This window comes from Lynx canadensis, chromosome B2 (genome assembly GCF_007474595.2).
Source record: "Lynx canadensis isolate LIC74 chromosome B2, mLynCan4.pri.v2, whole genome shotgun sequence".
NCBI lineage: Eukaryota > Metazoa > Chordata > Mammalia > Carnivora > Felidae > Lynx > Lynx canadensis.
In genome coordinates, this window is record NC_044307.1 from 122,269,321 (window position 1) to 122,283,630 (window position 14,310).

The following is a 14,310-nucleotide window of genomic DNA, read 5'->3' on the forward strand; positions in this document are numbered from 1 at the left end:
ACTGTTCTTCATTTGCTGCAGAGAAATCTGGCATTAAGTGAAACAGTCACGTCTTCTCAGCGTGCCTCCCTATTTTTCAGCATTTATTGTAGAAGTACTTTGTGTCATATTGTGGACTTGATTGCAAATATTCATCATTATTGGAGATGATGCTAAACATGGGGCTTTGTTTTCTGCTTTTCACATTGCTCAGAAAGGGCAGTCACAAACACATGAATGGGTCTGAGCATAACAATGAATCATAGAACACAATGACTATCATTGATATTTCACACAACTGGAGTGGGTCCGTTTGCATAATTACCTGCCATCATTTCTGCCTTGCAACTTTGCCGTAACACAGAGCAGTCACTGGAATGTTTTTTTTTTTTCTTATTTTAGAAAATGTCTTCAACTGTGATAAGAATGTCTTGGAATTGCCTTCAAGAGATGCCCTTCAGGGTAGCGCATTTGACCTTTCAGAAAGAGCAAGACAGGATTTTCATTTTTATATGTAGACGTCAGGGAAAATGAGGCCATTATCTGTCAGCACCAACTCTATCACACTTCCTGCTCAACTCTAGAAGGTTTTGAACAGACACAGACAAATGTGCATAAATGCGTTAAACACAACATATTGCTCTGTCCTAAATCCATAATAAGCGTAGCTTGTATTCACTGGAAACAATTTATACCAAATTGTCCAAATATACACAGAAAACCCAACTCCTATCTGATCCCAGGGTCCCGGTGCGTTTGTGATAAGGTAAGGAATCTGCTTTTTTCTTTTTTAAATTTATGATGAGTATTTACAATGAATGGTATGAAAACAAAGACTGTGAAAAAACTAAAGACAGTAAAGTTCGTAAAACACAGAATCAAAACTCGCTTTTTGATAATTGCCTCTATGAAACAGCCAGGGCGATTTTTCTATAATATAAATCTGGTCCCATCACTCTCCCAATGAAAGCCATGTGAGAGCCTCCCACTTCTCTCTTCCAACCAAATCCCACCTTATTTCTATCCATATGATCCCTTGAATGAAGATTATAGCCATACTGCCCAACCTGACATCCCACAATACACCTTGCACTGTCTTCCTTACTTTGGCTCCTCAGCTTACTCTTAGCATTTCCCATAATACCCTTTCTCCATTCACTTGTGGAGTCCTTGCTTCTCCTGCCAGTTGGTCACGGCTCCGATGTTACAGCCTCCTGGATGTCTTGCATGAGCTTTCTCCTCTATGTGCTTCAAAAGCACAACCTAATCCTGTAGCATATAGACTTTCTTCTCTGTTTCCTTCTCACTCTCTCCCTATAGGCTGTAAGTCCCTTGAAGGCAAAAACCGGGACTTATAGCATGTTATATCCCCAGGGCCTGGCTTAATGCCTGACACAGACTAGCCTCTCATGCACTGACTGAGTGGATGAATGGAAATCTTACTATCCTCAAGCTATCTGTAAGAGATGAATGTGCGACAGGGAAATTTTTTAAATTGTTGTTAGTCTGAGACAGACAAATTATATGCTATTTTTAATCTCCACTCTGGCAGATGTTGTAAACTGATTTGCTTGACATCTGATATGATGAAGCCTGAACAGTTCAGTATTCCACTCCCCAGACTCCCCTGGAGTGAAGTATGATTAAATACCTGACCTTGAGATTAAATACCTTACTTCACCTCTTCGTGCCTGAGTTTCCTCATCTGTAAAATGAAGATGCTTATAAATCCTCCCTCATGGTGTTGTTGGGAAGGGGAAATATTGATAAAGCATGAATGATGCTTAGCACTGGACCAGGCATATAGTAAAAACACCATAAATGTTTGCCAATGTAATTAGTCCTTGTCGCATACAATTGACTGCCAGTGACTCATGTTTTATTTGGACATTTTCATCTAGCAATTACCTTACCATCCTTTCTCCTCATTTCCTCCTCAGTGAAATGACAACACTGAAATAGAGCCTCTCTGAGGTGCTTTCATCTCCACAATTGGCTATAAAAATGTGTCCAGAGAACTACGCATTTTGTAATAACCCAGAATGAAGGGTGGGCGGGGTGGGCGGGGTGGGCGAGGGGGGTCAAGTGTGGCCAACGATGGATACAAAGAACAAGGCAGGAGTATCCGAAGGGACATTAAGAAAAAATAAAGGCAAGAAAGATGGTCACACAAACAAACAAAAAACGTTGCATTCGTGTTTCTTCCTGTCAGCTCTTTCAGATACCAGAGACAAGAGCCTCCTCCTGGTAACTTGGGCCGTTGTATATTCATAAGGCCAATTCCATGCACAGAGGCAGACAGTGGAAGAGCTGATCTCTAGTCTCCCTGTAGAAATAGTGGTTTTGTAACCACTCTTTTGGCTGTACGCAATAGAAACCAACTAGAGCAGCTCCAACAAACAGGAGGCCGCAGATTTCATTTCACAAGGACACTAAAGGTGAGCAGTGAAGACCGGGACAGCTGTTCAAGAGAACCAAGCTCCTTCTGGATGACGCTCTGTCATCGTTAACTTAAGACCTTTGTCTTTCTGATCACAAGATCGGGTATGAGGTTCTAATTCCGGGCAGGAAGAAGAGGGAAGGACAAAAGGACACAGGCCAGCTGAGATTTTCCCCTCCTATGCAAAAAAAGTAGTAGTATTTCCTGGAAGCTTCACCAGTAACCTTTATTTTGCATTTTATTGGCTAAAATTATGTCATCTGGCCACCACCAGTTGCAAGCAATTCTGGTCCCTTGGCACTCTAAACAAAAGCGTGAAATTCTTTTACTGAAGAAGACGGATGAAAAAAATGTGGTGTAACGAGCGAGCACGTTTACCACTCGCCTCCTGGTCAATAAGATAAGTTCGGCTCGACCAGCCCACAATGAAACGTATACGGTATGTGCATGTGTTGTTTGGTGGCAGCTGAAATTAGATTAAGACACAACACTCTCACATTGCTTAGAAATCAAGCAGGTCTACAACCTTCCTTCCCCTTCCACTCCTTGGTCTCCCTTCCATCTGGGAGGAAAAAAAAAAAAAAAAAGTTGTGTTTAGCACATCAAAAAATCCATTAGCCCCGAGCCAAAATCTTTGCAAATACATCTATACGCCGTGTTATTGAACATTTTTCAAGTTAACAACCCTCAAGTTTTTCTGATCATTTTATCCGATCTTCATCCCACATTTCTATGTTAAAATTTCTATGTTAAATTTGTCACATTGTTTCACGACTTCTCTTCCCCTTCTACCACTGCTATTCTGGGGGCGAGAGAAGTAAATGTGCCCAATCATTAGGTCCCTGGAGATTCCAGAGCGTGGCTTACCACAAGGGCTTCTGTATCTTTTCAATAGCTTGTGATGCACAGGTCTAAAACACAGGATGGCTCGGTATAGACAATGCACAGGATATATAGAGGAAATTTCTGAAAGTAAAAATACTATGTTGACTTTAAAGAGAAAAGAAGTGAGAAAACATGAAAGCCTGCAAGTTTCCTATGTGCAGACATACATCTAACTCCAAATATTTGTACAAGTTATCTAGGAGGTATTCAAAATATAACCAAAGGAGATAGCCCTAAAATATCCAAGGCTGTAAATTTTCTGAAACAAGCAAACATCCAGGAAATTGAAAGCCAGATCCTTGTAATAAAAATTGCCCTTCAACTTAGAAAGTCAAAATACCATCACGAAAACAGGAAAAAGCCTTGGTGGAATCAGCTGAAAGGTAAGAAGAAAATCTACCAGCTTTCCCTCATATTTCGGGTCATTGATCATTTCCAAACAACTTAAGCCAAGTTTCTTGGGCAGATCAGATTCTCTGGACTCCAGGGATGACCCAACAGGCTTCAAGTGCTTCTTTACACGATCACTAAAATTATATATAGGGTGAAGACGTGATGATCACATAGCAATTTGATCAGGATTTTAGCCTGGGATAAGGCAATATATTTATTGCAAATCATTTTGCAAATCATTATTGCAAATCAGTTCTATTAATTAGTAGGAAAAAGCTTCAGTTGGATAAAAAGACAAGCGGTCATAAAACCAGAGTTTGAGACCTGGACAGACACAAGTTACCAAACCAATCAAACCAGTCTACCACAAGATAAATATATTTGAACGCAAGGAAAGGTGTGCTCTGACCTCATGCCTTCAAGGACATGAAAAGCAAGCAATTGTTTGCTCTTTTTTGTTCTTGCTGTTGCCGCTGTTGTTGTTGTTTATTAACCTTTGAATGCTCTCTGGAATTGCTAAGCACAACATTTTTAGTTTCTCATGCCCTATTCTGGAGGCAAAGTGTATCTGCTGTGAAAACGTAATTAGCCAAGTTCCAGGATCAGTTAAAGAAACTAGTAACACATTTGTCCAAAGTGCATGCCAGTATGGCTGGTTGAAACCAGTGCAAGGAAATGAGTTTACTCTGCTTATACTGGTAGAGAAAAAAAGAATGGGAGGTAACAGTAAGCCAGTAGCCTATCGGAAGGGATATGTTTACACAGGACCAAGAGAAACGCCAATCAGCGAGAATCAAAATCTGAAATCATTTGTCAATTGGCTGAAAAAAAAATAGAATATACTAGGATATGCACATGGTGCCATTTCTCTGTTACCACGTGCCTCCTCCAAAATGTAACAACGTACAGTTTAAACCACATATCAACATCAAGCCTCTACTGCCAAGCTATTGATTCTTACTGCGGAAGAAATAGTACTCACTACATTTTCCAAGCCTTCCTTTGCAGTGAGGTAGAAATCATAAGACTGAGCCTCCACCAATCAGAAGGTGAGCTGAGCTCACCTGCTGGTCCTGCTGGTCCAAAGCAATCAAAGTGTTTGTGAGTTGATCACCCTCCCTCTCTGCTATCCATGTGGCTGACAGCCAAGTCCTCCAGGATGATAGAATTTCAAGGTGAAAGCAGCCCAGATCCCTGAGTCACTGTCAGAAGAGAGGCTCTGAGCCCATCTGCCTGGCTTGTGTCATCCTATGTCAAGAGCTGGGCAGAGCTGAGTTGCAGTTAGGTTTGAACTTACTGGAGTGGGTTCTCACATTTCTTGTCCCTTAAAGGAATAAAGGTTTGGTCACATTGGTGCAAGTGGACATCTCTTTTTCTTTTTCTTTTTTTTCTTTAAAGAAAAGAGCAAAAAAGCCAGCAATTTGGCAAGTAAAGAAACAGATTTGAAGAATCATATTCCCTCAAATGATTGAACTGAAAGGGCAGACCTACGCCAGCCGACTCTATCTTGTTCTGTGTCCTCCACCTTGAGTGACTATGTCCCCGACATGCCCCCTTTCCGGGAAAATTGCAGAAACCTCAGACCACGCCTCCTCCCCTTGAGTAACCACCCGCTCACCCGTTCAAACTTCCCGATCAAAACACGCCCGAAGACTGCGTAACAGGACTCCGACCCTTCCCCAGCCAATCGGCGGAGGCCACAGCCATTACCTCACCAACTGCCCCTAGACCCCTATAAAACCTTTGTGCTTTTGAAACCCGCTCTCTCTCCCTGGTATCTCACAGCTGCGTCGGTGCAGGTAGGGGATTGAGCTGGAGCTAGCTCGAATAAAGGCTCTTTTGCTTTTGCATCGGACTCGGCTCCCTGGTGGTCTTTGGGGATCACAAATTCTGGGCATAACAGAACAACAATTTCTTCCCCTGATGACTTAATAGCATGACTGGTCATACATTTAAAAAAAAAATCATTACATGAGTTCATTCAGCATATATCCGTTAAACCCCACTGAGTGGCAGGGACTGTTCTAAGCATTTGGCACATTTCAGAAAGCAAAGTAGATAAAAAGCTCTTCCCTGAAACAGCATACATTTCTGCCAATGGTCAAATTATCTTAAATGAACTCCTCTTTTCCAATGTTTCTCTTGATTAAATATTTTGAGAAAGAAGCTATTTCTCCAACAGTTCGAATTTTATGCCCAGTATGATCTTTATCAAATGGCACTATCCACCATATTTCCACCTCCAAAGAGAAAACTTGCTAAATATGCATGCCTCTTGATTTTCTATGAAATCAGAGCTTTGGCTTAGAGTGGTTATAACCATTTCTATTTCATAACCAAAAAGTCTTTAAAGCTATTGTTGGCTCCCATAGGTGTCCTTTTCCATGAGGATGTGCTAGCAGCAAACGCTGTCAAAGACATCGAAACAAGTTAAGAGTTTGGGACATTAGTTATGTGTTTTCCTTATGGGCCTTGAAAGAAGGAAGAGGAAGGTGATTCCCATTGTAACTAATATGCTACTTTGCATATTACTGTCAAACCTGCCAGGTCACAGTTTAATGTGCTTAACAACTTCATGTTCTCAATCATAAGAGGTAACATCCTGTCACCAAGCTTGAGTATCTGTTCTCTTTCGATATGGAAAGATTCAAATTAATGGTGGGTGAGTTGACTCGCATGAAACTGGCTGCCTAGCAAGACTGGAATGTATAAAAGTGCTGTTTACCTCAAACGATACGTCCTCGGAGACAATTTACCATACTACAAAGATCAAGAAAATGGAAGGTAGAGTCATTAACACTACAGATACCTTTGAATTGTGGGCATGCTCTTCTGAGGCATATTACTACTTGACCTTATTTTTATAAATTGATATTAAGGTTCATAAGCAATTGAATGCAGACAATGCATGTATATATGTGTGTATATTTGTTTTCCCGGGGATTGTGGCGGAAAGTAGGTGCTGGAGGAAATAATGGTCGGAAGCAAAGGTTGAGTAAAAATGCTATGATATTAATAATACACACCAGTTATGGGGTCTACTGTATGGCGGGTACTTTGTTTATGCTATCTCATTTAACCCTAAACATTTTTTCTCACTTTTTAGATGAACGTAGAGGAGAAAAGTTAAACCTCAGAGAAATTAAGTATGCCCTGGACTCTAAGGCATCTTGCTAATAATTGACAGGGCTGACATTTGACTCTTGGTCTGACACGAGAGCCAATATACTTTGAAATATGTCACAGATCCTCACATTGCAGACTCATCTGGGCCAAGGTAATCCCCGTAAAAGAGAACACAAAGCTGGGCCACCGGCCATGGTTGCCTGAGGATATAGACCTTTGGTCGGACAAGGGTTACAGGTAATGTCACTCTGTAAGGCCAAGTAACAGGCCAACTTGCAAGCTGGTGGAGGAGTAATCCAATACTACCAAGTGTCCAAAGAGGAGACTCAGCGGGATAGAATTAACTAAAACTTGAGTCACTACTGCTATGGCATAACTCTTGGAACCTCTAACCTCCTTAAAAGAGCATTCGACTCTCCCTTAGGAGGAAGCCCCACACCCGCACTGCTCTGAACTCTAGGGCTTTCCCAGGGAGCCCAGGGGCCTTTCTTTTCATCTGAATTCCAACATTCTTCGGGGAAACTAAACCTGCCCAACAGGTTCCGAAGATGTAAAAAGCAACAGGAAGCCAGTTGACCCCATTTTTAAAACCCTATTCAAAATAGCCCTCACCCTTGCCTCCCTCTTGCCACTCAAGGTGAAAGGTAGCTGCAGATCCTATACAGTACATAACTGGCCTCAGATCTCCAGGAAGACCAGATGAGCTCCCATATCAGAAGGCTGACTTTTCTACAGCATTCAGTAGAAGTTAAAGGACCAATGAACCACCCTCCTCTCTCCACCAGGTTCGTAACAAACTGAGACACACACACACAGGACTCGAAGGAAGGATCAGAAGGAAAGTCGAATTGCTGTGGAGCTGGATTGAGAACAATATTTGGACCCTGAAGGGGCTTACCAATACACGGCCTCATGGTGTGCACTGACTTTCCAGATCTGTCTGTCACAGGCCCCTGCCCTGACCAGCAGAAACTTCCCAGGAACTTCGACAGATGGAGAAGAGAACTTCCACCCCTTGGCAAGGTACATGCAAGGGGAGAGAGTAAAAGAGGCCGTCACACGCAGTAAGTGGCCTCTGCCCGTATAAATTCCTTTGCAGGAGGATCGTGGGTGAATAACTGTCAGATTCTTGCTACTTCACCAATGAGATAAGTCCCTCTTTCTCCCCAGGGTGGAGTAAGTAATACAGAAGAAGGTCAAAGGTTAGTACCTTGCTACTCAAAGTATACCCTTGGGCTGACATGATCACCCGAAAGCTTCTTGGAAATACAGAATCTCAGGCCCATCCCTACCAAATACCAATGTGTGTTTCAACGAATTCCCTGGGGTGATTCGTGTACACATGACCGTTTGAGAACCAGTGCTTAACTGAAGTACTTTAACAGGAATCCCAGAACAGGGCAAAAAAATTTCTCAGAAGCTGAAGTGAGGTGGCCGGGGGGCCAAAGCCATCTTCAACATTTCATAGTGAAGCTTGGAATTTTAAACTAGAGCCACAGTTTCAGTTGTTTCAAACTAAATGAATTGAATACATTCCTGGTCTGCTGTTAGCCTGTGTTTAGCCAAAGAGTTGGAAGCGATCAACAGAAAATGATTGCATTTGTTCACTTAACAGGCCTCAGTTTCAAGCATCTCAAAAACTGAGAATCACCATCAAATGGGAGGCTCTAAAGGACAAATACTGCTTGGTGGCCAATCACATGGACAGCTCCCCTGCCCAGCTTCTGGCTTCAAGGGATCCATACCACGTGATCTTTATTTTACAGGCAGCTTAGAACTGGAAACAATCTGACAATTCTCTCGATGACAAGTCTAGTGCTTAGTGGCAGATTTTGTCATATATACGTGAACCCCAATTGTTTACTCAATTCTTCAAGAATCCAAATATTGCATTTAATTTTCTATCCCACAGCATGGTCAGAAATGCAATCGGTTTTGCAACTTTCACATCTACCATACCAAAAAGTACTTTGAACAACGTTTATGGGTCTCTCCCACAAACGCCAATGGAAAATTATTGCCAGCAAGAGGCTTACCTCCTGGCTACCATCTGCCCTGTTTGAAACATTTCAATCTCGGATTGCAGGGGTTTTTTACAACTCGCTTCAGGGCTTTGGGGAAGACACTCTGCTTTGCCAACAGCAGGCTCCACTCTCTTTCCTGAAGTCTGTACCGCTTGTGAGCTGTTGGTATTTCTTCAGGACCATCGGCACAGGCACAGAGTGATCGGAGGATTGAGTCTTCATGCCTGGTTAAAGAGAGAGATTGGAAAGAGTGTTTAGCTGATCAGAAAGGAAATCTCTAACCCTTGCTACCCAGAACTGAACCGGTATAAACTGGCACATTCAAAAGAAGCTACTGGGTTTACTTAACATTCCACTTGGTTCCCTGTTGAGAGTTCAAAGCATGCTATTGCTTAGTCCAGAGAAAACTAGTAAATAGCGGGGTGTCGAATATTATATGATATATAGCTTTTTTTGTAATAGTATTTACACAGAACCTGTCAGCATATTAACACAAGGCATTTTCACAGTAAGCTATTTTAGAAGCGTACAGGAGAATGAATATGTAATTTTGATTTATTAAATGCTTTTTCTTCTTAATATGGAAATGTCAGAGGCCCAGATTATTCTGGGGGAAAATCATTTTCCGTACATACTATTCTCTCTGTGTGAATTTTTCTCACTTCTGAAACAAATTTCACCTTTGAAGCTGTATCAGCAAAGCACAGAGAAAATGTTGTTATTTACTCATTAATTACCTGATTTATCAAATCAATACAGTCTGTTTGGGTAACCCATGGCCCAAAGAGCCTTTTGACTGGTGATTTGAATCAGTTACTCAGGAAACTAAAGGGTTCCATGAACTCGAGGAGGTGGAGTGTGGTACTAAGTTATTTATGTTAGTTGTCTGACTTTTTCTGGGGAATGTATCTTTTTCCACGTGATTTTCACGTTGTATGGAAGAAGCTAAGTCACCTGTGCCAGGTTTTTTTAAAAGTTTGAAATGACTGCTTATAATATTGAGGTCATTTTATATACAGAGAAAGCTGTTTTTGGCAATAATAACCAAGGAGCTAATGGTCCATCTTCAAATACTTTGAGATAAGGCATTTCACTTCCCTTTGAGTAGCTACTTCACTAAAGCTGCTACATAGCCGAGTGCCATTTCTTGCTGGCCTTTGTAAGCAAACATTGTTATAATGGTTTCATTTAACTGCACGTTGGCAAAAATACCCCCCCAAATAAAAAGCTATTCTTATTACAGTCAAGTCCACTTACAATATAGCAAGCCATTATTAGTAATGTCAGAGCAATAACGCAGAATGTTATGTTTGAGCCGAATTTTATTATAGCTTCCTAAGTGGTCTACATCCATTTTCTCATTTGCTTCGCACAATAACTCTGTGAGATAAGAAAGTTGGGTAGCACTATTCCTATTGTTTTGTACTGTTTGAGAAGTAAGCTCAGAGAGGTGATAGAATCTGCCCGAAGTCATACAGTTGATGATGGATGTAGACACAAACCCGGGTCTTCTGGTTCCCTGTCCAAGCCTGTGGACAAACCACAAAATGATTGCAAAAGCCCTTGATAAATTAGTCCTACTTTGGAAATTTCCTAACCAGATTACCATAGAATCTTCTTTAAGATAAAGTAGATGTGTCAAACAAAAAGGAAATGCGGTAAAAAAAAAAAAAAAAAAAATTGTTATGTAAGCTTTTAAGATATACGTAAGATTCACTGTAACTTAGAAAAATAATACCTTAGACTTATGCAAGCTTTTTTATTTCACAAAGTAATTGTAGATATGTTACCTCATTTCACAGTTACGATAATCCTGTTGTTTGATAGAGCAGATGGGAAACTGAGTCTCAGCACGTTGAAGTCATTGGCCCAAGGTTTCCAGGTGGCGGAGGTCAGGCCAGAACCCTGGTACTCTAATTTCCAGGATGATGTTCTTTCCATTGTCCCATAACTTGTTGTCACCTTATATAAGGTGAAGCCTAATAGAATTAATTAGGCTTACGGTCCTGTTCTGTGATTTTATTTATCCTCTCTACTCAGCTCTTTCTTGTACCACCAGGTGACAATCAATAAACACCATGTAACAAATTTGATGACATAAAAAGTTCACCAAGGAAAGATAACCTATGGGTATCACTCCTATGGAAGTGGGCTACGAGCCCGATTTTTAGTCCTCCTCTCTGAATAGTCATGGCTTCCTACTCAAAGAAATTCTTCCTTGAATCCTCCCATGATCCATTGTGTGGTACTGTGTTTGGAGACAGCCCAAATCTCATACTCATCTGGTGGGAGGATTCAGAGTCCTTAGAAATGTATTAAGAATTGATTTTCACTGACAACCCCTTTAAAAATGCCTGATTTGAAAAAGACACAGTATTTGAGAAGCATTATCCATATCCTATGTTCAAGCTTCATTTCCTCATTTGTTTTTCTTTAGTCCTGAAATGTGGACTGTGACCATGTAACAGTCTACAGAGTGACTGAAGAAGATAACGCCTTCAAAAATAACTTGTACCCTTCTGGAAAAATATAACTCGTACAGTGTTCCAAAATAATGCTGACTTAGACCGTAAGGAAAAAATATTTGTATCTCAAGATATAGAAGGGGAAGTTTTCAGACATTATCTTATCCATACATGAGCCTTTGAGGCAAACAAGACATAACAAAGAATGTGAAAGAGAATATGTTTCAAATGTCTCCTCCAGCTTGTTTTCCAGTAGCCTCAGCATACAGAAACAACATCTACTCTACAGATGATAAACTTATTAATCAGGTTCTTGCAATAAAGCTTGTCTGTATGCCTACATTACTCATTCAGAAAGTTCTAATGTAATAACCCTGCATGCAAGTTTTACTCTCCCAGTAATCGTAATTATCAAATTACTATGTTTTTAACTGTCAGTATACAATGTGGAAAAAAAAAAAAAACCTTTGAAAATTATAACTTGCTTGAGTTTTAAAGAGTTAATAAACCTGACAGAAATCTTGACTTTTATTATTAAATTTTCTCCAAACATTTTCCCCTTTCTTTACATTTTTTTTTCAACGTTTATTTATTTTTGGGACAGAGAGAGACAGAGCATGAACGGGGGAGGGGCAGAGAGAGAGGGAGACACAGAATCGGAAACAGGCTCCAGGCTCTGAGCCATCAGCCCAGAGCCTGACGCGGGGCTCGAACCCACAGACCGCGAGATCGTGACCTGGCTGAAGTCGGACGCTTAACCGACTGCACCACCCAGGCGCCCCAATTTTCCCCTTTCTTAATGGTACCCATGAGCTTGGTCTCATGGTATCCACAATCAGCTTCAGATCACATTCAGAAGCAATTTGGTTACCAGATGACCCAGTGTGGCATGCTGTGGGCTGCTCCCAGCCTCACCTCAGCCAACAAACGACCAAATTTGTGTATTTGGGGGAAAAATTTTAAAGGAAAGCATGCTGCTTCTTTTCACTCTCCCATCAATCATCTATTCAATTATTAATCAAGCATTGCTTGAGCACCTCCTGTGTGCCAGATCAGCCTTGGCCCAGGAAACACAATACTGAATTAACTACAATTTTGTCTTCCAGATGCTTCATCCCATCTCACACAGATACACCATTAACAAAGAGCTCTCAGTCCAATGAAAGAGAAAACAATTAATTACAATGATGTTTCATGAGCACAAACGGAGATATGAGCAGTAATATGACTAGAGCAAATTGAAGTTGAGCTTGCAATATGATCTTAGAATATACAGAGATATTCTATACCTAGAATATATGGAAAATTTATTTATATAATTTACAATATATATAGAATTCTAGATATATTCTAATAGCCTAAATTACTCTAAATATAGAATATCTACATGTGTGTATATACATATCTATATATACTTAGATAAAGAGAGATAGATAGATATAGATATAGATATAGATATAGATATAGATATAGATATAGATATAGATATGTATGCACACACACACACACACACACACCCCTCAGGAGTCCCAAAATGAAAGTTAAAAGTTTGTTCAATAACTCTGTCCAATTATCAATTTCTCCACCATCACTATGAAGCTAGTGCCTTTAAGGACTTCTCAGAAAAAGATGTTAGTAGAAATCATCTCGAATGATGCATGACAATGTTTTTGTAACATTCTACCTGAAAAAAATACGTATTAATTTTATTTTTGATGCAGAAAATAGCCAAAAGCCAAGATCATCAGTTATTTTGTTGCATTTTCCTGTCTTTTTAGAATGTTCAAAATTTCCTACGTATGGTAAATTCTCTCTTTTCCTAAAAAATGAAGAAAATCTAATTTAAAATTAAAATTATGTCATCCAAATGTGTTTTGTAATAATTCAATTTTGTTTGAAGACTGACATTCTTTGTTTTTATGAATTTTAACATGTGGTTAGAAATGACAGCAAGTCTGTGTGTGTGAAATCTTCTTTTATTTATTTTTTTTTCAACGTTTATTTATTTTTGGGACAGAGAGAGACAGAGCATGAACGGGGGAGGGGCAGAGAGAGAGGGAGACACAGAATCGGAAACAGGCTCCAGGCTCCGAGCCGTCAGCACAGAGCCCGACGCGGGGCTCGAACTCACGGACCGCGAGATCGTGTCCTGGCTGAAGTCGGACGCTTAACCGACTGCGCCACCCAGGCGCCCCTGAAATCTTCTTTTAAAAACAGGAAGGTTTGGGGCTCCTGGGTGGCTGAGTCGGTTAAGCATCCAACTCTTGATTTCAGCCTAGGTCATGATCTCAAGGTTCATGAGTTCCAGCCCTGCCTGGGACTCTGCACTGACAGTGGAGTCTGCTTGGGATTCTTCTCTCTCCCTCTCTGTCCCTCCCCCACTCATGCATGCGTGTGTGTGTGTGTGTGTGTGTGTGTGTGTATCTGTGCTTGCTCGCTCTCTCTTGCTCTTTCAGAATAAATAAATAAACATTAAAAAAAAAAAACAGGAAGGTGCATGGCGCACTGTAACGCCTGGTCTCACCTAGTGCGGATAAAGAACATACTTTCATTTGGGTAGTAATCTGGATTCATCCAAAGTTCAGGTAAAAGCCACCCGTAATCAATGCTTGGCTCTTTTAATCATCATCTTCTTCCTCATCTTTATTCTCCCCCTCGTCCTCTTCCTCATCACCTCCAGCAGCATCATCACCATTTATCAAAACTTTGCTAACTTCAGGCACTGGGCTGGATACCTTATACCTAATCCTCACATTAATCCTTCTAGGAAGTTGGTCCGTAGAGAGAGGAAGTAAACTCTGCCTCGGTAGCTAGCAAGACAGAGCTGGAACTGGAAGGAAGCACATCTGAGTGCCAAGCCCTTCCCACTAGTTTCTTGGTGGAGGCCACTCTGCCCCCCATCTCAGCCGAGCTGCAGGACAGTCCACACGCAGGACTAGCACACAGCTTCCATGAGTGCGTTGGGCCAGCAAGCCCCACCCCACACCCCAGCACCCAC

General features: G+C 41.0%; 1 long non-coding RNA gene across 1 annotated transcript; it reads left to right on the forward strand.

Annotated features, from left to right (window-relative positions):
• Positions 1-6,100: 6,100 nt before the first annotated feature.
• Positions 6,101-9,404, forward strand: LOC115514419. Its single transcript, XR_003968966.2, has 4 exons — positions 6,101-6,481; positions 6,804-7,060; positions 7,609-7,846; positions 8,439-9,404. It is a non-coding gene; the product is annotated as an uncharacterized LOC115514419 (long non-coding RNA).
• Positions 9,405-14,310: the final 4,906 nt, after the last annotated feature.